Consider the following 26,503-nt stretch of genomic DNA (forward strand, 5'->3'; position numbering starts at 1 on the left):
GTTAAACATCTGGTAAGTTCAGATGACAACCTTGAGCAAGGATAAGAGCTTTGAGAACTTGAAGAAGAAAAGTCCCTTGATCCAGGGGACAATCCACAAATATATATTGACCTATTCCAACCTCTTTTTCTTAATGGTGACTGCTCCTGCTCAGGCTGCACAGCAAAAGCAAATTTCTTCCCAAAATTCATTCCAATTGTACAGATAAAATATACCTGATAGAATTCTACAGGGTGTGGTATTAGTGTGCGAAAACACTCCTGATTCAGTGATCCCCAGGCATGCACTTCCAGGTGGTGGAGATTTCAGTCCCATCTTGGCGCCCAGCCATCTTCAAGCAGTCTATAACCAGGTCCAGAATGCGCCCGGCACCCGGCTAATTTCAAACACTGGATGTGGGGGTATGCAGCAAAACAGGCGCCAGAGAGGCATGAATGCAGCCCAGTCCCATGAAAAACCTAGGTGGCTCACGAGAGGCCAGCTACCTCCCACAGGGATTGCTCTGGTTATAGAAACCCGGTGAAGGCAGGAGTCTGAAAAAGATTCAGCTCTCCCCTCCATTCTGGAGCTGTGATGCTGAGCAGGAGGAAGACTCGGATGTGCCTTTGACCCCCTCCTTGCTACACAGGAGCCTGCATTGGAAAGAAGGAATAACAGCGCAGGTTTCAGAGCTAGACTTGAGCCCTTTAGACCTTCTCCAATTGAAGATGCTGCACTGTTGTTGCACGGGCACATTTTGCTAATTTGTTGTTGTTGTTTTTTTTAGTTAGTTTGGGCCCACAATGGTTTCCTTTTATTGATTTTAAGGTTCAGTGAAAAACAGTTCTTAGAATCCATTTCCTGACTTCGCATACTGATGCTTTGACACAACAAGTTCTTTTTCTGCAAATGTTTTGAGGAAGTCATGGTTCTCCTTGGAAAAGTAACTGTGTGTATCCAAGACTGTAAGATGCCACTTATAATAATAATAATAATAATTTATTATTTATACCCCGCCCATCTGGCTGGGCCTCCCCAGCCACTCTGGGCGGCTTCCATAAAAACCAAAAATACAGTAAAATATCACACATTAAAAACTTCCCTGAACAGGGCTGCCTTAAGATGTCTTCTGAATGTCAGGTAGTTTATCGCTTTGACATCTGCTGGAAGGGCATTCCACAGGGCGGGCGCCTACCGAGAAGGCCCTCTGCCTGGTTCCCTGTAGCTTTGCTTCTCGCAATGAGGGAACCACCAGAAGGCCCTCAGCGCTGGACCTCAGCATCCGGGCAGAATGATGGGGGTGGAGACGCTCCTTCAGGTATACTGGACCGAGGCCGTTTACAAGCAGAACTGCGTTAATGCACCCATCATTTTCTGGATTGTTGGTTACTTGTGCATATTTTCCCCAGTCGACCTTGCCTCCTTATGTCACGGGACCAAGCTCACTCATATTCACCTCGATGACGGTACCTTTTGTAATTACCCCCAAAGATGTATACAGAGGAGAAGAGGGATTCTTTTTTACACCAAGAATAGGTAGGCAAAAAGTGGCTTTAAGTTCAGGATGTGTTACATGGGCCTTCTTGAATCGTAAACCCATTGGCCGAATGAAATGTTCATATTTAGGTGGCTTTCGAGTAAAGCCATCCCCAACAAAACACACTTTAGTAACCGTTCTCTTCCAAGCCTCCTTCTTTCTCTTTCCTGTACGGATCACCTTGAGCACTTCTGTTTCTCCCTGAGCGTGAACCTTGGGTACAGGAAACTCCCATTTCCCAGCTTTCTCTTTTTGCTTCTGTTTAATCATGTTGGAGAGAACTTTAGCTCGGGACTGACCATCTCTGTCCTTCTGGGGTCTTGTCATCATTTTTCTGCTTGGTATTTCTCTTTTCATGCATCTTAATACAATGGTGCCTCGCAAGACGAACGCCTCGCAAAACAAAAAACTCGCAAGATGAAAGAGTTTTCCATTTTTGAGTCGTTCCGCAAGACGAATTTCCCTATGGGATTGCTTCGCAAGAAGAAAGCCCATAGGGAAATCTCCGGGGACCTCTTTTAAATGCTGGCGGTGGGGAGCAAAGCCTTTCGCCCCCCTCCGGCCTTCAGAAGAGGTCCAGGAAGGCCGGCGGGGGCCGAAAGGCTTTGCTTCCCACCGCCAGCATTTTAAAAGCGGTCCGGGATAGCAGGGAAGCGTGCTGCGCTTTCCCGCTATCCCGGACCGCTTTTTAAATGCTGGCCATCGGGAGCAAAGACTTTCGCCCTCCGCCGGCCTTCAGAAGAGGTCCTGGACCTCTTCTGAAGGCCGGCGGGGGGCAAAAGTCTTTGCTCCCCCCCGCCTGCCTTCCCGGGACAGCGGAGACTTCCTGGGGGCTTTTAAAATGCTGTCCTGGGGGCTTTTAAAATGCTGGCAGTCGGGAGGAAAGCCCTCCTGTCCCCGGAGCTTGCGGGGTGGGAGGTGGGGAGAAGGGCTTTTCTTCCCACCGCCAGCCTTCAGAACAGCCTTCTGAAGGCTGGCGGTGGGAAGAAAAGCCCTTGTCCCCCCCCCCCAGCCTTCAGAAGAGGTCGGGGGACAGACTGTCCCCGGACCTGGTCTGAAGGCGGTTTCCATAGGAACGCATTGATTGATTTTCAATGCATTCCTATGGGAAACCGTGCTTCGCAAGACGAAAAACTCGCAAGAAGAAAAAACTTGCGGAACGAATTAATTTCGTCTTGCGAGGCACCACTGTTGTCTTTTTCATCTGTATCTTCTCTGCATGGTGCTGTTTATGATAAAGTTTAGCTTTCAGTCCAAGCATTTTCTTAGCTTTTTTTGAGCGTTCATGAGCCTCACGGCCCTCTTTCTTCCTCTTCCTCTCATGGTGATCCAAACGATAACCATATTGCTTCCAGTGTAACTCTATGTACTCGTTTTGTGGCATAGAATCAAATTGTGCCTCAGAATCATTTTGCTCGTTTTAAAAGCGCTTTGCAATCCTGATCGTTGGCTTTCACCGAGCAGCCTATAAGAAGTATGAAGAGGACTGGATTTGCCGGTTTCGCATTCCGTGCATTCATGTGCCACCTGCCTTTCATGTTTGCCCTATGCAATTCTGACAGCATCACTGCGGGCCTGGGCCAGTGACAGGAACACCCACCCACACGCCATAAGTGTGTGTGCCTGCAAGCGTTTGCCTGTATCGCAAGCTGAGCCGAATGACGTTGCATACGGAAGTGCTCCCTCTGCTTTGTAGCATAAAATCGTGACTTCTAAATAACACGGTGTTGTGTGTGTGTGTGTGTGTGTGTGTGTGCCTGAAACAGCCACCCAAGTAAATTCATAACCACGTTGAGGCTTGGATGATTCCCTCACGTAGGCATTTCAAAGGGTACAAATATAAATAGAATAACTTTGATTTGTTCACAAAGGATTTCCTCCCAGTTAATATAACCTCAGCTTCACAATTGATCAGTGTGCAGCGACTACATGGGAGGGGAACCTCGGATCTGGGGGGGCCTCCAGACCTCGCTGTTTGGCCTTTGGGATTCTCCCCAGACTACCTCCATTCGCTGGCCCTGTTCTACACCATCTGTGGGTGTTTATGCCTGTCTGGACTTTTTCCTTGAACCCTAATAATTCCTCTTGCCTGCCTGGATGCAGGATAATAATAATAATAATAATAATAATAATAATAATAATAATAATAATAAAGCAATAAAATATCAAACATTAAAACTTCCCTAAGATTCCCTAAGAAGGGATGAGGTTGGCGCTGTGGGTTAAACCACAGAGCCTAGGACTTGTCGATCAGAAGGTCGGTGGTTCGAATCCCCGCGACGGGGTGAGCTCCTGTTGCTCGGTCCCTGCTCCTGCCAACCTAGCAGTTTGAAAGCACGTCAAAGTGCAAGTAGATAAATAGGTACCGCTCTGGCGGGAAGGTAAAAGGCGTTTCCGTGCACTGCTCTGGTTCGCCAGAAGCGGCTTAGTCATGCTAGCCACATGACCTGGAAGCTGTACGCCGGCTCCCTCGGCCAATAAAGCGAGATGAGCACCGCAACCCCAGAGTCGGCCACGACTGGACCTAATGGTCAGGGGTCCCTTCACCTTTACTTTAAGATTGGTGTGCTGAGAATAGCTTGTTGTACAAAGGTAAGCTTTACACTTGTTGCCCCACCCACTTTTGATACTGGCCCTCCCACTCCTGGCTTGTGGCCCTTGGAAGCTTGCCTGGAACGGACAGTGGCCCCTGAACTGGAAAAGTTTTCCCCTTTCTGCGCTGCATCCTGAATTAGCTTCCCTGCCCCCCAATTCTTTTAACACAGAACTTGGGCTCTGCAAGCGTTAACACCCACCCCCTCCCACTTTCAGAAAATGGGTTGTTTGTTTCTGAACAGCCACAACGTTATCAGTTTTGTCATTTCGTAACAGAAGGAATGTTTATTTCAAAGCAGGTGTTCCATTCGCTCTGTGTGTTCCCAGTAAGGTAACCACCGCTGTGACCAGAGAGCTTCCTGCCCCCCTCTCCAAAAAACACCCCCCCCCCAATCTCTGCAAAGCCTTTTCGATTGTGTGGACAGGAAGGAAGAATGCTGTATGGCTCTCATCCTGTCTTTGAAAGCATAACTCTCCCTCCCAGCTAAGCAGCCTTAGCTATTCCTGTCCCCGCCACCCTCCACAATAATATAGTTTTATAAAGTCTCCAGGCTGTGAGGTCGCACATGAAATGCGGGTCGGGGTACACAGTTGCCAGACTCGGATCCTAAAGAAAAGCCATTCTTGCAATGAGGAAGCAGAACTTTTTAAAGCCAGGGTACTTTCTGACTACTGGGAAACCGGCCTGTGTGCCAAGATTTCCAGAAGAAGCTGCTTGGACTATTCCCTTCCTTTTCGCAGCAGCTGTTTCCACTCTGTATTTTAATGAGGCGGCTGAACTTCAGCCATGGGGGAAGGATTTCCCCCTAATGGCACCCCCTCCTGCGGCTAGTAGAGGGCTTTGCTTGCATTTCATGTTCTTTGCTTGCATTATGCAAATGCCTTTGACTGCGCACTTCCAAAAAAAGGAAAACACTGCGCTCTCCGTCAGTTGCATTCCGGATTACCAGCAATGTTGGGGCTTTCCCCTCCAACTTTCTGTGGACTCTTAATTTCGATGTGCCGTTGACCTTGCCAAGTGAGTATTTAAAACTTCCCAAGGTTTGAATTAGTCTTTTTTTAAAAAAAAAAAGTTCTTCAGTGAAAATGGGATTTCCTCCGCATTTGAAGGCAGATTCAGTTGGAACTGTTGCATATAATCTTTCCGGCAAAGTTAACTCTTAAATCCCTACTACCTTCTGTGGAGTCTTTCTAGTGCATTTAACAAGTTTTACTAGCAGAAGGTAAACAGGGCTAAAGGGTAGATCATCAGCAGTTTTCTTTCTTTGTGTTGTAATAATGAAATGTGGATGCAAATCTGTTAAAGCCCACAGAGTAGCCAAGATTGCAGATGTTAATCTGTGGTTTAAGTTTCTTTGTGCAGTTAACGGTTTTATGTGCATTATTTGCTCCCTGCCAAATCAGGTTTGGTTGCTTGTAGAGAAAACTACTGGTGATGCAACCCTATGTATACTTTCCCATGAGTAAGAGCAGCTGAACATATGGGATACTTAAGAGGGAGCATGCATAGATCAGGCTGCACATACCTTCTGTGATTTCGTCAAACTTCATAGCCAGTTAGCAGATATTTTATTCCTTTGTGTGTTTACCATGTCGGAGCAAAACTGAGAAAACCGTGGAAGCAGCGATTCTCTTTCATGATAGTTCTAGAGTACATTAGCTAAATTCAGCAAATAGCAAAATACTCCCTCAGCTCAGTTATTCTCCTTTTGTTGTTGTTGTTGTCTTGCGGTTCGTGTGTATATTGATGAAAGAGGGATTTTGAAAAGGGACAACTTTGATATTCTGTGTTTTACTAATTTGGAAAACATTCCTAATTGATACTTTTCTCAAAAAGTCAATTTCTGTAGGATTATGTTCCATTCTTTCAACCAAACTGCAGCGTGCGTCATTTGCAGCAGAAAAAAAATGTGTAGGCGTCTGGTTTGAAACCCTTTTGATTTCCCCCCCCACCAAACCCCCACCACCACTTTATATAAAAGTCATTGCATATGAGAATTATGAAGCGATGCAGGGAAGTGCCATATGTTCAGTTGAGTTTACAGCTATTTTAAAATTATCACCCTTCCCACACACAAATCCATTGCTTGAAGTGTAATGTGCAAAATTTCCAGACTGGTGGTGATGCCTGAATGTGGCAGCAAACATGTTGATGTGGTTGTTTGAAGAGCTGGAGGAAAGAGGTAGCAGATGGATAGGGATGGCATTGGTACTGGAACCCGAAAGGTAGTGCTGCTCCTTCGTGGTCCCCTATGGCCACCTTTATGTTTTAATTCAGACCCACTATTCAGAACAAGATTGCCGTATTTTTTGCTCTATAAGACTCACTTTTTCCCTCCTAAAAAGTAAGGGGAAATGTGTGTGCGTCTTATGGAGCGAATGCAGGCTGCGCAGCTATCCCAGAAGCCAGAACAGCAAGAGTGATTGCTGCTTTCGCTGCACAGCGATCCCTCTTGTTGTTCTGGTGTCTGAGATTCAGAATATTTTTTTTCTTGTTTTCCTCCTTCAAAAAACTAGGTGCGTCTTGTGGTGTGGTGCGTCTTATAGAGCGAAAAATACGGTATGATATTCAGAGTGCCAATCACGCTTCTGTTCTCTTCAACACTGATCTAAATTAAGGGCCAAACCAGACATAATGTTGAACATGGCTTTGCATTTACAGTGGTACCTCGGTTTATGAACTTAATCCGTTCCGGAGGTCCGTTCTTAAACTGCAACTGTTCTTAAACCGAGGCATTCTTTCCCTAATGAGGCCTCCCGCTGCCGGGGCCCTTCCACTGTTCGGATTCCATTCTTAGACTGAGGTAAAGTTCTTAAACCAAGACACTAGTTCTGGTTTTGCGGAGTTCGTAAACCGAATCGTTCTTAAACAGGACTGTTCTTAAGCTGAGGTACCACTATAATGTGGATATGCCTCTTAAAATGTAAACGGCAACCAGTGGCAGGGGGAATGATACATTTCCGTAGTTGATGCCAAAGGGAGATTTCCTCTTGCTGAAAAAGCAGCTTTCAAGGAATAATCTTCTGTAGTAGGTAAGGAAGGGTTTACACCAGGGGTCAGCAAACTTTTTCAGCAGGGGGCCGGTCCACTGTCCCTCAGACCTTGTGGGGGGCTGGACTATATTTTGAGGGGGAATGAACAAATTCCTAGGCCCCACAAATAACCCAGAGATGCATTTTAAATAAAAGCACATGTTCTGCTCCTGTAAAAACACCAGGCAGGCCCCACAAATAATCCAGAGGTGCATTTTAAATAAAAGGACACATTCTACTCATGTAACAACACTTGGGCCGGATTTAAAAGGCAATTGGGTTGGATCCGGCCCCCGGGCCTTAGTTTGCCTACCCACGGTTTACATCCTTCCCACTTGCTATGACCCCAGTAGTGCTAAGCCTTTCCAACAGCTGTTATTTGCATTTAACGCACGCACATTTGAAATCGTATCTGGTTTAGCCTTGAGGGTAAGTTGGTCGAAAGGGATTTTAGTTCGAGGGTTCCAAATGTCTTGTTGCATCTGCTTCGACGGGAGTCCTGAAAATATGGTCCTGTTCCATCTGGGAAAACACTGCTAACTCGCAAGTAAATGTAGGCAGGCATATTTGAATGAGGCGTGTCCTATACTTGCAGCAAATAAGGCAATGTGCTACTGCATCTGAGGAAAAACAACATTTTGGCTATTTCTGCACCGCATTGCTGACTCTCGCATGAGTTGTCCTTGGAGCATACAAAGTTTCTTTCTCCTAAGGTCTAGCCCAGAATGGCCTGACCTGACTTGGCAGTAAGTTCTTCAAGTTCTCAAGCAAAAAACAAAACTTCCAGTATCGAAGCACCATTATACAAATAAACGGCACAACCACATCTACTGTTTCACAGGTTAGGTTGCATCACCTCAAAAAGGATATCTTTGGGGAAGGTTCAGGGGGAAAGCAGGCAAAATTATAAAGGGGATGAAACTACTTCCCTCTGAGGAAAAGTTAGAAATTTGGTTCTTTTTAGTTTAAGAGAAAAGGCAAAAAAGAGGTGAAGTGATGGAAGTTTGTAAAATTTTCTCCTCAGTGCTAGAAGTCAAGGACATGCAATGAAACTGAATGCTGGAAGACTGAGCGAAGACCAAAAGGAAGCACTTATTCTTGCAGCACACAGTTAAAATTATGGAATGGTTTTAACTATGGAGATGATCACCATAGATGCCAGGGAGTGGGCAGAGGAGAAAATGGTGGAAACCCCCTGCCCATCCTGACCCTTCGAGGGAAGAGGAAGAGGAAGACAGTATAGATTGACAACAGGGGTTTGAGGGAGGTCGCAGCTCAGAGGCAGATGAGGGGGAAAGCTGGGAAATCATGAGAGAGCCAGAACAACATCCAGCTGACATGTTGTTATTAGAAAGCATTCCATCTCCCAGAACCCGGCGAGCCTTAAAAGTAGGAGAGCTAAGAGCTCAAAGACAGAGGGCACATAGCAGCACCCATATAGGAGATGATGATGATGACGAATGAGGAGCTGGGAGAGATAGGGGGTAGAGAGTCACTCGGGACAACGCTGTGGCGTTTGCCCGTTCTTTTGAAAATGCCTATACAGTGGTACCTCGGGTTACATACGCTTCAGGTTACATACGCTTCAGGTTACAGACTCTGCTAACCCAGAAATAGTGTTTCAGGTTAAGAACTTTGCTTCAGGATGTGAACAGAAATTGTGCTCCTGCGGCACAGTGGCAGCCGGAGGTCCCATTAGCTAAAGTGGTGCTTCAGGTTAAGAACCGTTTCAGGTTAAGTACGGACCTCCGGAACGAATTAAGTACTTAACCCGAGGTACCACTGTACAGGGGGAGAGAAAGTGTTAATAGGTAGACTAATAGAAAAGCCAGAGGCAGAGCCTACCTGTTTATAAAAGGGTTTAGCCTGAGGTTTAGATGGTTGGTTGGTTGGTTGGTTGGTTGGTTGGTTGGTTGGTTGGTTGGTTGATTGGGGAAAGGCAGTTGGGAAAGCAGTTGGCAGACAGATGGAAATAGACAGTTAGTGCAGTTGGTTCTTGTGTGAGGGGAGGTAGAAGAGTTAGAGCCAGGATAAAATAAGACTAAGAGGGTAAAAGGTAAAAGCGTTTTGAATGCATTGAAAGTTTTTAATACAATAAACTACAATCTTCATTGTTAACTTGAGAACCTGACTAAGTGATTTACCGGGGAGAACCTGGTTTGTGGCCACGGATTAGTGGTGTAAGGGTCAATAGTCCGTGAGACGACCGGGAGCTCTGTACGAATGCCACAAACACCATCATCCAAGAGGCTGGCTTCTATAGCCTCTCTCCGTAAAGTTGGAAATAAAAAAGGACTGTAAGAAACTTTTCCTTTTCTTTATGCTTTCCTGGGCAACCAGCTGGGAGCCGCTGACATCGTCCTGACACTAGTTGGCCCATGTAAGAACAGAATGCTGGAGTAGATGGGCCCTTGGTCTTATCCAGCAGGGCTCTTAGAATCATCGAGTTGGGAGGGACCCGAGGGTCATCTAGTCCAACCCCCTATAATGCAGGAATCTCAGCTTCCATGACAAAGCACCTATCTGGTACAGTCTTAATACATCTTAGCAAGTCTTCTCAGAGTTAAATAGCACCTGTAAATCATTTTCAGATAATTCTCCTTCAAAGTTTCCCCCAAAGATTAAAACTAAAATTACAGATTAAATTTAATTTAATTAAAGATTAAAATACATTATTAACCAATCCTGGCATATTGTGAAGCTATGGATGAGACTTTTTGAGCAATGCCAGCAGGATAGCTTTGTGTTCCCTGCATTTGATATCATTGAATTGGGGAAAGTGCTGTGTCCAGATTAAACTGATGAGCAGTAGACAAAAGGCAGTCGTTCTTCACACAGTGTATTGCCAAAAATGTAGCGATGGCTTATAAGACTTTTTTACATTGGGGAAAAAACACCAAATGATTAGGCTACTTCAAGGAGGATAAGCCTAGTTTAAAATGGGAGTTCAAATCTCATTTCTTCTTTCCTCTCCCCACTGAAATCTGGCTCGGCTTCCTGCTGTTCTTTGTATACCGTTAAACAGTTTGTAAGTTTATTATTGTAGCCAAAGGCCATGACAAACTTTGTAGCAATAGTATTAATAAAATGATGCCGAACATTCACCCATAATATGCGCCAACCTCCATTATGTTCGAGAGGTTACCAGGAGCACCAACAAACTCAAATCCTTTATGATTTCAAAGTAAGCCTTCAAATGTCAACAACTTATAGGAATTTTATCTAACGCCTTTTACCAGTCCCGGCCCCCGCCCCAGCCAGTGCTTAGGGGGCACTTTGTCTGTTATTCTAACTGAAAAGAAACTATACCATTTCTGCTGGGGTGTGCCTGCTTCCTTATGTGAACAAAAGTTTCAGAAAGTGATCTCTTGGGTCTGTACTGGAAGTGGCCTCCATGACCATATAACACCGGTCCTGAAAGACCTACATTGGCTCCCAGTACGTTTCTGAGCACAATTCAAAGTGTTGGTGCTGATCTTTAAAGCCCTAAACGGCCTCGGTCCTGTATACCTTAAGGAGCGTCTCCACCCCCATCATTCTGCCCGGACATTGAGGTCCAACACTGAGGGCCTTCTGGCGGTTCCCTCATTGCGAGAAGTGAGGTTACAGGGAACCAGGCAGAGGGCCTTCTCAGTAGTGGCACCCGCTCTGTGGAATTCCCTCCATCAGATGTCAAGGAAATAAACAACTATCTGACTTTTAGAAGACATCTGAAGGCAGCCTTGTATCAGGAAGTTTTTAATGTTTGATGTTTTATCGTGTTTTTAATAGTCTGTTGGGAACCGCCCAGAGTGGCTGAGGAAACACAGCCAGATGGTGGGGTATAAATAATAAAATATTATTATTATTATTATTATTTATTTATTCCACCTGAGGTTGACCACAAATACAAAATCTGCCTTTTATCTGGGTCCTTGTTGTGGTGACCATCCAAGACATCCAAGCAGTGGGCATTGCTTGGAAACAGCTCAATAAAGGCATTTCTTAAGGACACTGGCAAGAGTTTGGCCAGATAACTAGCTCTAAAATGCTCTGTTTACAAGAGTGGATACCAAGGGGAAATTTGGGTGTTTTTTGTAAATTCTACTTTGGATTGGAGGGGGGTCAAGATTGCAAGTGGAATGGGATCTGAGATTAGAAGCAAGGGAGAAGAGACGAGGCCATGAGGAAAAATTAGGATCAGGAGTTAGGAAAGAGGGAGAAAATTTGATTGGCGTCAGAACGACTGGACTAACTTGAAATCGCACAAAAGGGCATAATGTATTTTTCCTCAACCTATTTTTAGAAGTCATTTAAAGTTTAGGAAGCAGAAAATCTAGGCAGACCGAGTTAGCACAAACTGTCCCATTGCTGCTTTCGCTTGGCTATGGTTCTTAGCAGATATACAATGAAATGAGATCCGAAATGATTTCCCCCGCTGCTTCTTGGTCATCGTCTGTCTGGAACCACAACATGGACTTATTTTACTTCTTCTTGCTTCAGTTTCTGGAACCCCTCCTATCTGGCTGACACTACTGCCTGGATCAGAATACTCAGGCTGTAATGAAGTCCTGCTATTGCTAGGTGTTCATTACCTTTGGCACAGCATGGTCATGACTAGGGAAATCATAGGTAAAGGTAAAGGGACCCCTGACCATTAGGTCCAGTCGTGACCGACTCTGGGGTTGCGGCGCTCATCTCGCTTTATTGGCCGAGGGAGCCGGCGTACAGCTTCTGGGTCATGTGGCCAGCATGACTAAGCCGCTTCTGGCAAACCAGAGCAGCGCACAGAAATGCCGTTTACCTTCCTGCTGGAGTGGTACCTATTTATCTACTTGCACTTTGACGTGCTTTCGAACTGCTAGGTTGGCAGGAGCAGGGACCGAGCAACGGGAGCTCACCCCGTCACAGGGATTCAAACCGCCGACCTTCTGATTGGCAAGTCCTAGGCTCTGTGGTCTAACCCACAGCGCCACCTGTGTCCCATAGGGAAAAAATAGAATTGCAGAATTGGAAGAGAACACAAGGGTCCTCTAGGCCAACCCTCAGAAATGCAGGAATCTGTTGCCCAACGTGGAACTTGAACCCACGACCCAGAGATTAAGAGTCTTGCACACTACCGACTGAGCTATCCTAGTTTGTGTTTTATTAAATTGCTTTTGAAGTATCATGTAATTCACTTTTTCATGCCCTTGCTGAAATGAGTGTACACTGAGTGAGATTCTGCAAGGATTATGATGCTATATTATTTTCAAAGTATTTTTTATTGGGGGGGTTTTGGGGGGGGTAATAAATCCTGCCATGGTATCTGCTTTTCACATACACATATATTGTGTGCCTACAAAATGATGTAAAAAAAGATGTAAAATCTGTAACCTGATTACTGGTTATGTGATTATGTAACCTGATTACTGATTACTGCTTATGTGGCTGGAAGTCAAGTTACAAAACATGCATAAGTACCTGAGCCATTATATATTATTATAATAATATAATAATAATTTATTATTTGTACCCCGCCCATCTGGCTGGCCACTCTGGGCAGCTTCCACAAAGACCAAAAATACACTAATATGTCATACAAACTTCCCTGAACAGGGCTGCCTTAAGATGTCTTCTGAATGTCAGGTAGTTGTTTATCGCTTTGTCATCTGATGGGAGGGCGTTCCACAGGGTGGGCGCCACTACCGAAAAGGCCCTCTGCCTGGTTCCCTGTAGCTTTGCTTCTCGCAATGAGGGAACCGCCAGAAGGCCCTCGGCGCTGGACCTCAGCGTCCGGGCAGAACGATGGGGGTGGAGATGCTCCTTCAGGTATACTGGGCCAAGGCAGTTTAGGGCTGCACACCTGGTCCTTCAGGGGCACAGTTACCCCATTCAGGACCAGGGAGTCCTCCACACCCGCCCGCCCCCTGTCCCCCCAAAACAGTACTTCTGTCTTGTCAGGATTCAACCTCAATCCATTATATGGTGAGATGTGTTGCAAGTACCTCATAGGAAAGCTGCGCAAGATTATGTCAATTGGCTGCCAGCCTCGATTTGACCATGCTGTCTATCACAAGGCCAGTGGCGAATGACAGGTGCACACATTGCAGCGCGTCCGTCTTCCAGCGTCCCAGGGCATTCCATCGCAGATCCTGCTAAAGTTCAGAAGGATATGCAGATCTCTCTCCAAATGCCACACGCATTCTGGAGGATAATTAAGCAGGACTTCCCTACCTAAACGAACCACTTTCCCCCTCTTCTTGCTGACAGCTAGAAGCTTCTATTAATGTGCCACAATGTTGCTTGGGGAGATGTCTCTATGCAGCTCAGAGTGTTGGGACCCAGGCAGAAGCATACCCAAGGATATGCAGTTCCTCTCACCATCCTTTCTTGTCAAGAGATCGCTTACCAAGCAACAAAGCTGCTGCTATATTAGGGATTGAAGAATGTGGCCAAAGGGCTTTCCACGAAACCGCGTACCAAAGTACTGACCCTGCAACTATTTATTCCCAAATAAAAGTTGTTGTTGAATGGAATCGCAGTAGTTGCCAAAGACCTTCTTAACAGGAAGACCAGTTTGCTAACTTCTCAGTACCTGCTAAAAACCTTTTTGTTCAGGCATGTCCCTTTATTATGTACATTCGTTCTTTAAACAGCTGATTTTATCTGTATTTTGATAACTTTATTGTGTTTACTCTTTCAAGGTCTGTTTTCGACGATAATTTTAAATGAATATTTTATGCCATTTTATGTAAACTGCCTAATGGCTTTTATTTTTATTTTTATTAAACATTGTATAAATCTTGTTAAACAAACAACTAAATAAAATTTCTGCTTCAGGCCGCCAGGGAATGGCAGGGATGGTATTAGCAATCATGCTAAAGCCCAGCATAGAACCCAAGCCAAATTTGCACCTTGGACCTGCAGTTCGTTCCACCTAGGTTGATACCAATAATCCAGACCCTTTGCAGGAAAATCTGCTGAAGAACAGTTGAGTTAAAGCAGTTCAAAAATGTTGTATTGAGACGTGATAGTCTTGTATTTACCAACTCCCCTTCCCCCTCCTCACTCAGAACATATAATAATAATAGTAATAGTAATAATAATAATAATAATAATAATAATAATAATAATAATAATAATCGACAATGGGGCTTGTTGTGCAGCCCAGGAAAAAGGAGACAAAAGGTTTCATTTATGGAAACCACCGCAAAGAATGTTGATTTTGACAGACTCAAAACTACAATGCTGTTCCTTCGAGATAACTGGAAGGTGAAAACTTTGCAAAGGCAAGTGTTGTTTTTTCCATCTTGGAGTCGCTTCTGAGGAAGAGCAACTTACCGGTAGCTTCAAGTTGAAGAAGAACTGAGGAGGAACATCTTACCCCTCATCTCTGTTCATGTCGGCTTCCTTGGCCAGTAAAGCAAGATGAGCGCCGTAACCCCAGAGTCGTTTGCAACTGGACTTAACTGTCAGGGGTCCTTTACTTTTACCTTTTCAGAAACAGAACATCAAGAATCCTTTAACAGCTTCTCCACTCATCGTGAAAGAAAGAGATAACCAGCTTCTTGTCGCATGTAGGCATCCATGTTTCAGTATTCAGAAGTGAAGGCACGTAGTTATCTTACTGCACACCTATCCACAATAATAGCATTGTACAAATGTAGAGTCCAACCCCCTGCAATGCAGGAATCTCAGCTAAAGCATCCATGACAGATGGCCACCCAACCTCTCCTTCAAAACCTCCTGAAGGAGCGTCTCCACCCCCATCGTTCTACCCGGACACTGAGGTCCAGCGCCGAGGGCCTTCTGGTGGTTCCCTCACTGCGAGAAGCCAAGTTACAGGGAACCAGGCAGAGGGCCTTCTCGGTAGTGGCACCCGCCCTGTGGAATGCCCTCTCACCAGATGTCAATGAGAGCAACAACTACCAGACTTTTAGAAGACATCTGAAGGCAGCCCTGTTTAGGAAAGCTCTTAATGTCTGATGCATTACTGTATTTTAATATTTTATTGGAAGCTGCCCAGAGTAGCTGGGGAAGCCCAGCCAGATGGGCAGGGTATAAATAATAAATTATTATTATTAATAACAATTACTCCAAGGAAGGAGAGAGTCCACTAACTTCTGAGGGACTTCTTTCCACTGTCGAACTGCTCTTACTGTCAGAAAGTTCTTCTTGGTGTTTTGTCAGAATCTCCTTTCTTGTAAGTTGAAGCCATTGGTTCAGGCCCTACCCTCCGGAGCAGGAGAAAACAAGCTTGTTTCCTCTTCCATGTGACAGCCTTGAGATATTTGAAGATAGGTAAAGGTAAAGGTAAAGGGACCCCTGACCATTAGGCCCAGTCGTGACTGACTCTGGGGTTGTGGCGCTCATTTCGCTTTCTTGGCCGAGGGAGCCGGCGTACAGCTTCCGGGTCATGTGGCCAGCATGACTAAGCCGCTTCTGGCAAACCAGAGCAGCGCACGGAAACGCCGTTTACCTTCCCATTGCCGTGGTACCTATTTATCTACTTGCACTGGTGTGCTTTCGAACTGCTAGGTTGGCAGGAGCAGGGACCGAGCAACGGGAGCTCACCCCGTCGCGGGGAATCAAACCGCCAACCTTCTGATCGGCAAGTCCTAGGCTCTGTGGTTTAACCCACAGCATCACCCGCGTCCCTTTTGAAGGTGGAAACACTCTATTTTTCTGTGTGAGCAGCATCCTTACACTATCTTTAGTGGCAGTCGGAGATTGATCTCCTCATTCATGGTGCCCCAGTTATGGAATAATCTTCCGGGGGTTGGGTGGGGTGTCTCACCTGGCACCTAATTTGTTGCCACTTTGGTTTCTGGTTAACACATTTCTTAGGCATTCAAATACATGTTTCATCTCTGATATTGGTTTATGCTGTTCTGCCAGTGCCGTTTCTGTTCTCCTTCTGCTGCATTAAAATTCTGCTGCGTCTTGCCTCATGGTGCAGCCACCTCTAACCGTACACTAAAGGACATTACTCACTCTGGTCTTGTATACACCAGTGGCCAAAATTGTGGAAACCTTTAGGGAAAAGTGTGTTTCTGAGGTTTGACGGCTCATAACACCGTTTTTTGGGGGTAGGGGAGTAATACCATAAAATTATATATCTGTGGAAAGATAATTTAATGAAGAATGTAATACAACAAAGTTTGTTCAACTATCTGTATTCTATCAAAAGCTATAGCCAAATCGCCAGAAAAAATGAAGCACAGCTTGCTTAGGTTGATATGCAGTATCATTTGAATGTAGCCAATGAGCATGAGTGTTTAGAAAGTCAATCAGGTGTTTAAAAGGTAAAGGTAAAGGACCCCTGACAGTTAAGTCCAGTCATGAATGACTCTGGGGTTGCGGCGCTCATCTCACTTTACTGGCTGAGGGAGCTGACGTTTGTCCGCAGACAGTTTTTCCGGGTCATGTGGCCAGCATGACTAAGACTCTGGCGAAACCAGAGCAGTGCACGGAAATGCCGTTTACCTTCCCACTGGAGCGGTACCTATTTATCTACTTGCACTGGTATGCTTTCAAACCACTAGGTTGGCAGGAGCTGGGACTGAGCAACGGGAGCTCACTCCGTTGCAGGGATTCGAACTGCCGACCTTCCTAGGCTCAGTGGTTCAGACCACAGCACCGCCCGCATTATGAGCCATCAAATCTCGGAAATACACTTTCTCCAAAAGGTTTCCACAATTTTTGCTGTGTGTGTGTGTGTGTGTGTGTGTGTGTGGAAAACCACATACACAAAAATGGTCCTGAAATATTCAGGAAGGAACCCTTGCTTCTGCTAACAACTGTTTGCATCTTATTCTCTGACAGCGGGCGTGGGAATAGAAGGGAGCCATTACTGACCTGCTTGACATGCAACTGTGAGAAATTTGATGGATGGCTGCATGGGAGCAAATAGTGCTTTGCAATAAATGTTAGAGCTGGACAGGAACCCGTTAGTCAAAGTTACTGTACTACTCTAGACCTTGATGCTTCACGTTGCTTTATTACCATTCTGTGTCCTGTAGCTCCATTTTTATTGATCACAGACCCTCAGCACCAAGTTAGGAAAGCACAATGCTTTTTGCTTTTATTTTTCTTGATTTTCATTCTTCGGCCGTGAATGTTCAAACAGGAAATATAGCCGGAAGAAGGGAGCTCGTCCATTGCTGTTTCTTTGGTAAGCACATCTTGTGCTTTTAAGAATTGTGTGACGGATAATGAGAGGCGAAACTAGAAGCAGCCCCGGACGTTTTGAAATGATTCCGTGCTGATTTCTGAGGCCGCCTCTCTGACCGAAGTGTAGTTTAGTCTGTTGCTTGTGGGCTCCCCAGGGACATCACAAAGGCCATGGAGACTAGAAAATGCTGGACTTCTTTAATCTCTGGGAAAAGCTTTGGAAGAGCGATCTGAAAGTTTACAGCATGTTATTCTTCGAAAGAGAACTACTTGAAAATGGTATTAAACTCTGAGCAGGCTTGCTAAAATGTATAAGACTAAATCAGATAAGTGCTGGAGATGCAAAGAGGTTGAGGGAATGTTCTTTCTTATGTGGTGGACCTGTAAAAGGGTAAAAGAGTATTGGGAAATAATCCGCAATAAATTGAAAAACATGTTTAGAAGCACTTTCCCCCAAAAACCAGAGTCCTTTTTGTTGGGGATCATTCAGAGGGAAATTCCCAGGTGTCAGAAAAGACTATTTATGTATGCCGCCACTGCGGCCTGTGTTTTGTTAGCCCCAAAATGGAAAAAGAGCAAGGTCCCAACTAAAGAAGAATGGCAACTGAAACTGATGGAATATGCGCAGCTTGTGGACCTAACGTATAGAATAAGGGAACAAGAAGAACATACGTTTAAAGAAGATTGGAAAATGTTTATTGAATATATGCAGGTGGGGGTAATTGTGTACACTTGAAAACATTGGCAGCATTCAGATAAATTCAACAGTGTAAACAAGTTTTGATGGATGCATTAATGGGATACTGAATGGTTTAGTTTACGTAAAATCTGCAGGGATTTATGATATGCAAAATGAACCATGGAAAGAGAAGAAGGGAAGTCATTGACATTTTAGGATTGTTTAAATGAATATTCTAAAGTAGAAAACAGAAAATTTAATAAAGATTAGATAGATAGATAGATAGATAGATAGATAGATGATAGAGATGATAGATAGATAGATAGATAGATAGATAGATAGATATAGATAGATATAGATATAGATATAGATATAGATATAGATATAGATATAGATATAGATATAGATATAGATAGATAGATGTAGAACAGTGTTCCCCAACCTTGGGCCTCCAGCTGTTTTTGGACTACAACTCCCATCATCCCTCACTACCAAGACCAGCGGTCAGGGATGATGGGAATTATAGTCCGAAAACAGCTGGATACCCAAGGTTGGGGAACACTGACCTAGAAGAAGGAACTCTGAATGCAGTGTGTTGAATCCAGTGATGGCTTTGCCTTGTCAAAAAGTGCTTCTGTTCGTGCAAGCCAGGACACTATGTTTTAGCTCATCGTCCTGCAAACATGCCCGTTATTGATTTCTGCAGATGTTAGGGAAGCGCCTTTGGTGGTGGGCTGCAAAAATGCCTAACTCTTCTTGCCCTGCCTGTGTAAAATTAACCAGCAGAGGGTGCTTTCTTCTTTGAACAGTTTATGCTCTACGTGGCAGTGGAGTTTCTCTGGGTCTCTGGCCGTGATCTTGCCTCTGAGAAAGGACCCTATGGCACGATGCAACACCTTTTCAGGTGCAGTGTTGGGGTGTCCCCAATAGGGCAGTGGGATCAGCCGTCTTCCCACACAGTGCACCTGAGCAGGGCCGGATTTAGGTTTGATGAGGCCCTAAGCACTGAAGGTAATGGAGCCCTTTATATGTCCAGCTGTCCTTTGTCAACAACAAATTGTTGCTGTTTTTTGTGTTGAGTATATGCTATATGGTAATTTATGGACCTAATAGGTATCTCAAGCCATTTGCACATGCAGAATGTAAAGTAAAGGGGCCCCTGACCATTAGGTCCAGTTGTGACCCACTCTGGGGTTGCGGCGCTCATCTCGCTTTACTGGCCGAGGGAGCCGGCGTACAGCTTCCGGGTCATGTGGCCAGCATGACTAAGCCGCTTCTGGCGAACCAGAGCAGCGCACGGAAACGCCGTTTACCTTCCCGCCGGAGTGGTACCTATTTATCTACTTGCACTTTGACGTGCTTTCGAACTGCTAGGTGGGCAGGAGCTGGGACCGAGCAATGGGAGCTCACCCCGTTGCGGGGATTCGAACTGCCGACCTTCTGATCGGCAAGTCCTAAGCTCTGTAGTTTAACCCACAGTGCCACCCGCGTCCCTCATGCAGAATGTAGGCACCCTGTATATAGAAATGATCAAACCAGTCATATTTTAGGGAGCAGGCTAGCAGGCGGGGCCCATGACTTACATCACAGGAGCCTACACAACACAAAACACTGTTGCTGTATGTCGGTTTTATTTTATTTGTTTTTTATCTTATATTTTGGAAATGTACATCCAGTCCCCCCCCTTTAAACTTTTTTGGGGCCCCCATGAGAGTGGGGCCGTAAGCTATAGCTTGTTTAGCTTATACGTAAATTCAACACTGCACCTGAGAGATACTTTGGGTGCATCGACACTTTCGCTTGTCCGAAAGGTTTTCCCTTTTCTTGGGAAAACCTGCTCTTTACCACTGAATTGGAGCAGACATCAGTCGAGTTTTCTGCGGATGGGTGTTTGCTCCAGTTCGGCAGTAAAGAATGGGTTTTCCTGGGGGGAAGGGGCAGGGCAAATGGAAAACCACTCAGATCCGTTGCCCAGAAAGCATGGAGCGCATGGAAAACCTCTTGGAGCTTTCTAGGCACAAGTGAAGAGTGGACAAGCTTCCACTGGCCATGGCTCTCCAAGGTTTCTGATGGGGTTCATGCACAGTCCTTGCCAGGGATTAGAATCATAGAATCATAGCACTGCAGAGTTGGAATTAAATTTGCAGCTCTCCAAATGCTCTGTCACTGAACTCCCCTAGCCATGGCTGGGAGAATACACTGCTGCTTACCGTATTTTTCGCTCTATAAGACACACCAGACCACAAGACGCACCTAGTTTTTGGAGAAGGAAAACAAGAAAAAAAAATATTCTGAATCCCAGAAGCCAGAACAGCAAGAGGGATCGCTCCGCAGCAAAAGCAGCAATCCCTCTTGCTGTTCTGGCTTCTGGGATAGCTGCGCAGCCCGCATTCGCTCCATAAGACGCACACACATTTCCCCTTACTTTTCAGGAGGGGAAAAAGTGAGTCTTATAGAGCAAAAAATACGGTACTTGTTACACACCCAGTTCCCCTGCCCTTGAAATTCTTAAAAACTTGGGTAATTTTTAGCAGCCCTGGGTGTGCCTTGCCCACACCCTGCAAATGTCCTAAATTTTCTCTCTTGCCCACAGAGATGTGTTATTTTGAAACGTGTGGAAAACAAAAGGGGAGGCGTTGGTAGGTCAAGGCAATATTCGCACTGGGAGCGGATGGTGCGAATCAAGACAGATTCTTGCCTGCAGGCTTACGCTCTAAATGGACACAAAACGCAGGAGAAGGGGAGAGATTGGAAAGTGAAAGAAACGAGCGAGAGTTCAGATTTTGAAAGGTCGAGTCACAGCAGAGGAAATACAGGACAAACTGCGTCCTGTATTGAATCAGTAGCAATTTGCACTGAAGTAAGGGACAATCCTGTATTATAGGTGGCTGCCTTAATTGTAGGGCAGCCCTCCCTTTGCAACTTTTACCTCTGGTGAGTTAGATGGTTGTTTGTCTAATTATCCACAGGATCTGTTCATCCAAAAGCCGGAGGGGAACAAGACTGTTTGCAATGCATGTATTTGCGCTGGCTGCAAAAGGAGAGGCTGTACTGTTGCAGCAGAACAAGTCTGTTTGCAGTCCAAATCTGTGTTTGCATTGCCTATATTTACTTTGGGTCAGGAGAGAGCTGTTGTGCCCAGCGCTTAGCAGAGCGGCAGCAGAAATAAGGAGGGTCTTTTTGCAGGTGAAGTATGACATTAACTTGGGTCAGGAACAGGAAGCTGTGCTCGGCACTTGGCGGAACAGCAGCAGTGAATGAAACTTAACACAACGCATTTGCAGTTTGCCTTGGGTCAGGATTCAGGAGGGAAGAAGCGATGATGCTTGGCCCCATCATCTATCAAGGACGGCAGCGGAAGGCATGGAAATCAAGGGGGGAGATGGGACAGGTTTTATAGGGCCCATAAAATTGAGAGACAGGAGGATTTGTCACTGAACACAGTTCTGTGTCAGCACTGGGAGCAAGAGGAACTGGCTTTTTTTGTACTTGATACTGGGCTGGGAGAAAGGGGTGATGGCAAATGGAGGTGGAGAGACAGAGAGGGTGCCTTGAAACCTGGAGTTTGTGCCTAGCAAACATCATAGGTTGGGTGAAAGGGAGCTTGTGTTTTCTGTACTCAGGCACCGGCACGAGACAGTAACCAGGAGCAGGGGGTGTGGAGCTTAAAACTGGACTGTGTTATGGGCGCCCACAGGAATTTTTCAGGGTGGTCAATTAACAAGTACAGTGGTACCTTGGTTCTCAAACTTAATCCATTCCGGAAGTCCGTTCCAAAAGCAAAGCGTTCCAAAACCAAGGCGTGGTTTCCTATAGAAAGTAATGCAAAACGGATTAATCCGTTCTGGACTTTTGAAAACAACCCTTAAAACAGCAATTTAACATGGATTTTACTATCTAACGAGACCATTGATCCATAAAAGGAAAGCAGTAAACAATGTGCTGCAGTCACACAATCAGTAGCTGAACTGGGTTCCACACAGTCACAAAAAAGCCACAAAATAGCAAAAACAGACAGACCTCAACGTTTGTGTGGCGCTCAAATTGGAAGTGTAGCACTCAAAACGGAGCCCGTTCGGCTTCTGAAAAAAGTTCACAAACTGGAACACTTACAGTGTTTGGGTTCCAAGTTGTTTGAGTATCAAGGCGTTTGAGAATCAAGGTACCACTGTAAGCATAACTAGCATCAGGGAACAGGCATTTCTGGTGACTGAGGGGTGGCAAGGCCTGGGGAGACACCTGCCCTCTGAGAAACTTGTGTTCCTGGTCTTATTCCTCCATTGTTTCTCAGTGGGTATGACTGCTGTTCATTGTGGCATATGATCCAGCCAGACCTTATTTCAGAGTGCAAAAGCCAACCCTATACAGTGGTACCTCAGGTTACATACGCTTCAGGTTACAGACTCTGCTAACCCAGAAATAGTGCTTCAGGTTAAGAACTTTGCTTCAGGATGAGAACAGAAATCGTGCTCCAGTGGCACGGCAGCAGCAGGAGGCCCCATTAGCTAAAGTGGTGCTTCAGGTTTCAGGTTAAGAACGGACCTCCGGAACGAATTAAGTACTTAACCCGAGGTACCACTGTAAATTGCGATTCCTTAGCTTTAAAATTCTAGCAAAGTTAGCCTCTGTCTCACGCCTCGAGATGAAAAATGGCAAAGCCTGCTTTTGCGGTTTGTGCAGTTAATCTACATTTGGGCATACAAGGAAAAGCGATTTGCTCATATGCATACAAAAGAGCCTTTGGCTGAGTTTTGGTGACGTACACTTTCTTCCCCAAACAAATATTGATTCAAAATTGTGTTGGATAGGGTGGCAGTAGCTAATGCTTAGTGCTTTAATTACTAAAATGAGAAATGCCCGGGTTGTATCCTCTAACCTAGAACCTCAATACCTCATACCAGGTGTGTGGGGGGGTGCTTTCTGTGTTGCATGGAAAAATCCTCTGCACATGCTTAAGGGTGCTTCTCCATTTGTTTGCAAAGTGATGCATTTTTTATTGCATTGGACAAGCATTTAAGGAATCTTTCACTGTGCATTGTTTTTACATTTTCCGGCTTTTCGTTGATTTTATATGTTTGCGAGCTTTGAGATTGTTGTTGTATAAAGCAACAAATATTATTTTTATTACCATTACTGTTAACAAATGGCTGGAGGCAAGGCTTTTATGCCCCCTGACACTGTTATTAAGGATTCTCTATTCCTTGTACAGTACAGTAAAACAATAGTTTAGGATGCCTTTGAATTTATGATGCAGGTGCCCCGTTTATATCTCTTGGGGGAAGGTATTTGTCGATGGCTAAGAATTAATGCAACCCATTCACCATAGCTTAAGCATTTGTGAGAGTGTGTCTGTAGTGTGTTAAGTTTATTACCGTATACAAATGAATGTTAGTTCCAAAGATTGTTAGATCAAATCAATTTAAATCATGATTTAAATCACTAGTCAGTAAGAATTGATTTAAATCATTTTATTTTTTCAGAAAGGCTCATTCTTGCTGGTATAATCTTAATATTTACAACCAGGTGAAGGTTTCATTTTTGGAATAATAAACTTTCAGAGTAGTTTTTACAGTTATATCAAAAATTACTGATTTGATTAGTAATAGAAATACATAGACAATCATGAAATTATTGTGAGGTTTAATAAGTTAACATTTTATTTTTGGACAACTTTTCTGCTGTACTGTACTTTATTGGAAGGAGAAAAATAATCATTTCCTTAATAACAATTTCAACAATTTATGGAACTAAAACAATAACATTATAGCGTATGTATCCATGTTGTGGTTAACTGATGTGGTTAAACAATTTTTTTTTAGAAAAGACTGAGTTTTAGCACACATGAAAAACTTAAAACAAATCCTTATTTCCTGATGAATAGCCTTCGGACTATAATGTAACTTAAATAGAAAACTATCTTTAGAAAGATTTTTCCTCCAAAAGCATTTTATTTTAAAAATCCAATTTAATTTTTTTTAAAAAAAATCCAATTTAAATTTTAAAAATCCATTTAAAAAATAAATAAATCATATGGGTTTTATCCACCCATATGATTGGCGACTATTAGCCAAGTCACTGATCCTATCCCTACATCTCGAAGGGGCAGTTATTTCACTGTTTACTCGAGTGTAGCAGTGTCTTTTCATAGGGATGCTTTGGTTCTGAGGACTACTGCGTCAGGGAAAGCAACAAACAACTGAAAGTTTGGGAGCCGCTATTGTATGCGAACGAGGGGCGAATGCAAGAAAATAATCTCTGGTTACTTGTTAATGCAACAAAGACCCCAGTGTTCCTTCTCGTCTCTGAATAGAATTTTATGTTCTGGAAAAAGTTGTCATGTGAATCCACTCGTAAGTGCATCAACTGACAAAACGTAATTACTGGACACGCAGGAAGCAACTGAAAACGAATGTACTGTACCTAACTTTTAATTAAAACTCACCCCCTCTGAAAACCCAGCACCTCCCTCTCCTCTGTTCAGTTCCTGGAGAAAGCACAGAGGGAAGCTACTTGGCTCTGCTGTGGAGTTGTGAGTGAGAGGGAAATAGCTGGAGTGAGGCCTGAAGTTATTCAGGTCATCCTCTGCAACAAGCGACAACAATTAGCTAGAACGTCGTTCATTGCTTCTGCTCAGGCTTCACAGAAAAAGCATTTTGGTCCCTGAAATTCATTCCAATGGTGCAGACAAAATATACCGTATTTTTCGCTCCATAAGACGCACCTGACCATAAGACGGACCTAGTTTTTAGAGGAGGAAAACAAGAAAAAAATATATTCTGAATGAAACAGTGGATGTATGGTTTTTGTGGTTCATGCTGTGGCCGCAGATATGTGATTTCACAGTGAGTTTGAGGTAGCCCAATGCAAAAATCCTGAGGATCCATGTGGATCTGTGCTTTGTAACAGTGAGTGGGTGTGTTTTTTTGGTGCAGGCTGTGCTATGTGATCTGATGGTGCAGGTGCTATGGACACTCTATGTGATCTGATGGTGAATTTGGGGTGACCCAATGCAAAAATCCTGAGGATCCATGGGCTTTTACCTTCCCCCTCCCAGGGAGCCTCCTTTATCGCTAGCATCCCTTATCTCCCTCCCCGATTGCTTGCCAATCAGCTGCTTCCTTTCAACACTCCCTTCCCTCTTGTTTGCCTTCGTGTCTTTTCCTTAGCTGGAGCAGTTTTTTGCTCCTCCTTTTCTTCTAATTTCTCTCCTCATTGCTTTAATCTTCCTGTCTCCTCTCCTTGCAAGTTTGCTGTCTTTACCTCCCCCTTCCCAGGCAGCCTCCTTTATCGCTAGAGTCCCTTATCTCCCCTCTTGATCGCTTGCTGATCAGTTGCTCAGCGGCTTTGTTTCAACACCCCCTTCCCTCTTTCAAAAAAAGAAGAAGCATGACTTGCTTTTCACCCCTGGGCAATTCGGCTCCAGGGACCACGCATTCGCTCCATAAGACGCACAGACATTTCCCCTTACTTTTGGGGAAGAAAAAAGTGCGTCTTATGGAGCGAAAACTGATAGAATTCTACAGGATGGGGTATTAGTGTGTGAAAACTGTCCCGATCTAGTGATCTCCAGGCACACACCTCCAGATGGTGGAGATCTCTGGTGCCATCCTGGCACCCAGATATCTTCACTTGGTCGCAAGTGGTCGAGAGCCGGGTGCAAAATGCGCCTGGCGACTTGTTAATTTCGAACACTGGCTAGACCTGCCTCTCTATGCCACCTCTACAGCAGTCTATCAGTGAATAGGTGCTGCTGGTCTCCTCCAACCCCTAGGAAGGAAATGGTGGGGGCCGTGACAGTGTTTGATTCAGGCAAGTTTGACTCTCTCCCCCCTCCCCACCCGCCTTGTTCCGGATGTAGATCTTCACTTGCCCTTTCCTCCTTGGTGGAGGGACACCACTTTGTGGTTTGCCTCGGCTGCTGAAATGTCTTGGGCTGGCCCTGTTTCTTTTTAGAGTCTTAGCCCTTATGGGAGGGAGATGTTTAGACAGGATCTATTGGAAAAGAAGGGCAGACTGATCTCTTCCACATGCGCTCCCCTCTCCCCCATAGCTGTCAACCATCCCTTATTTGGCGGGAAAGTTCCTTATCCCAGTGCCGTGTCCCGCTGCTGTCCCTTATTGATGATGTCCCTTAAATTTCCCGGGTTTCGAAGGAAGCAACTCCTCTCCGCCCCCCCTGCCGGCTAGGGAGGAGGGAGGCTCCAACTGTGTTGCTTGGCTGTGTTGCTCACCCAAAAAGGAGTCTAAGAACGACTGGGGGGTGGAGCTTGCATGCCTTGTGCCGATCAAATCGGCCGCGTTGCCTGGGGACTCGCCTTTGCTCAGCGCTTCCCAGCAGAGAGGTGATGGTGGTTTCCTTGCTGCATCCCCTTTGCCGGGTTGCTGCGCTGTGGGAACCACCGCTTGAGGCTTCATTTGGCTGCTGGCTGTGCTTTCTGCCTTTGGCTCGGAGGGGCTCAGAAGTTGAAGCTACCTGTGCTTGGAAAATCCCTTATTTTGGCTGCTGATCCCTTATTTTCGAGGCTGCTGGTCCCTTATTTTCAAAT

General features: G+C 45.0%; 1 protein-coding gene across 2 annotated transcripts in view; it reads left to right on the top strand.

Annotated features, from left to right (window-relative positions):
* The window catches only part of SORBS1 (sorbin and SH3 domain containing 1), a 200,713-nt gene that overhangs the window by 44,278 nt on the left and 129,932 nt on the right, over positions 1-26,503 (top strand). The window contains exon 1 of one of the 2 annotated variants that reach the window (XM_053387825.1): positions 4,579-5,129. The exons of the other annotated variant lie outside the window; for it this stretch is intronic. The gene's annotated coding sequence lies outside the window, so the exon portion shown is untranslated. Of the gene's footprint in view, positions 1-4,578; positions 5,130-26,503 lie in introns of those variants that run through there. 2 annotated transcript variants of the gene reach the window in all.

This window comes from Podarcis raffonei, chromosome 5 (assembly GCF_027172205.1).
Source record: "Podarcis raffonei isolate rPodRaf1 chromosome 5, rPodRaf1.pri, whole genome shotgun sequence".
NCBI lineage: Eukaryota > Metazoa > Chordata > Lepidosauria > Squamata > Lacertidae > Podarcis > Podarcis raffonei.